The following is a 2,259-nucleotide window of genomic DNA, read 5'->3' on the forward strand; positions in this document are numbered from 1 at the left end:
AGCCTCTAATGCCTGTGGGGTCGAAGTGCTCCCTTGGCCTCCGCTCACAGACATCGAGTACGCAGACGACATAGCTCCTCTTGGATCTGACCCCGTGGCAATGCAAACAATACTAAATAATCTAAATAATTCTGCCTCGCAGTTCGGCATGTGCTTCACACCTGCAAAGTGTAAAGTGCTAGTGCAAGATTGGGTGGGCGTGAACCCCAACCTCATGCTTGCGGATGAATCGATTGGGGTAGTCGACAAATTTGTTTACCCGGGCAGCTGTATAAGTCCCGGTGGTCTCGCGAAAGATGATATTTTCATCCGGATCGGGAAGGCCAAAGTGGCTTTTATGAACCTCCGTTACACGTGGCGTGAACGTTACGTCGGGTTATCTGTCAAGGGTCGAGTTTACAATGCTGTGGTGTGTTCCATATTACTACATGGGTCAGAAACCTGGCCGCTACGTGCCAAGGACGTCAAGAGACTTTCAGTTTTTAGTCACCCATGTCTTCGGAGCATTGCCCGAATTTGGTGAGAACACCGGATCAGCAGTGATGAAGTTCGTCGAATGGTATTCGGGAGAAATAACTCACCCTCGATAGATGAACTGATCACACTGCATAAGGTGCGCTGGCTTGGCCACGTGCTGCGTATGTCAGTCGACCGACTCCCTCTAAGGGATCCTTTTGCACAACCACGTAAAAGTTTGGAGAGAGCCAGAGGCAGTCAAACAATGACTTGGCAGCGAAGTGTGAAAGCCATTAGCAGCAAAATCAGCTGCGCTGGTCATTGACGTTTTCGTGGATAGAGACCCCGAGAAGGGCCACATCAATGGTTGGAGACATTGTCAGACATGGCCCAATCGCGCCCTCAGTGGCGCTCGTGCACTAAAGCTATTCCCTTCAATGCATAGCTCCCTTCCCAATCGTCCCACTTGACAGTCCACTGACAGTGCCGTATTAACGCACCAATATAGCAGCTGCCGCCTCTAATGCGCAGCCATCTCCCCCCCTCATCGGTGAACGAAACTGTGGCAGCTACAACCACTGTAGGACAAGTACGCGGTTATTACAGCTGACAATGATGTTGATGAATAAGAAGCATGACTGACTCCTGGTAGCTATTCACAGCAACCGAATTTCGTCCTTTGGTCGCGCCGAGAATTATTTTGCCATGAACATTGTGCTGGAATTTTCCGATGGATTCTTATTTCACAGACAGCAAAAATGCGTAGTAAGTTGTCTTCAGAGATCAAACGGCAAAGTATTACACGCCCAAAATGTTCTTGGAAACAATAGTAAGAACTTTGTGGTGAACGAGGCTTGCTTGGACAATAGCTCAGTGATTAAGGCGCAAACTCACTGACCTGAAAACTCTTGACTGGAACTCAGCCGCTGCATTTCAACTGTTCTTATCTAGGTTTGGAAAGCCTTGCCTTGCTTTCAAGGGAAATGAGAGCTAGGCACCGAAAGTGTGCTAAATCTGGGACAGAACGACTACTCATCATCACCTGACATCGCCGTCATCCAATCTCTCCTCATGCTTGTTCTTCCCCGTCATCGCTCGTCATCCCCTCCAGCCCCACCATCAATCGTCAGGCATCAGATCATCAAGTTAAGGTGACACAAGAAAGCCATAATGTTTTGGTGGTCGTGAACATAAAGGAGGAGAATGTTACACGCGTCACCAAAGCGAACAGATTACCGGAAATTCACGCCGAACCATGAAAATTTAGTAGCTCGTAGGCCAGCATAGGTTTGATGCCAGCACAGAGAGTTGTTGTCCATTTGTCTGAGCTCTGTAAGTTTCGGCAGTCTGAAACGTAACATTCATGGTTGGCCCAACGGTGCTTGCTAGCTACATGACAAATGAGGTAAGTCTTTTGTTTGCGACATCAGTGGTTGCGGCCAAATTTGAAGTGCTTGCACTTGAGGTAAATTTATTCAAACCAAAAAGTGTATTTTCTTCACGTATCGTCTGAAATCAACGCGACATGAATGTGCGCACCTAAAACATGGTATTGGAATTCGCTAGTCTGTCGTTCCAACCGAACGCCGATGGCAGAGCTTTAATTGCAAACCAAGGACAGATTAGGGGAATTTTATGCACAGAAAAATATTGCATCGTTACCTACTGAAAGTATGCAAGAAGGGCCTTGTTCAAATTCAATGAACGGAAAACTGCCAGGTTAAAAGGAACTGCATAAATCGGGTCCTGCTGGTGTTTACTACTGAGAAGTAGCTTTATATATATGTATATATATATATATAT

This window comes from Opisthorchis viverrini (genome assembly GCF_000715545.1).
Source record: "Opisthorchis viverrini unplaced genomic scaffold opera_v5_71, whole genome shotgun sequence".
NCBI classification, from domain to species: domain Eukaryota; kingdom Metazoa; phylum Platyhelminthes; class Trematoda; order Opisthorchiida; family Opisthorchiidae; genus Opisthorchis; species Opisthorchis viverrini.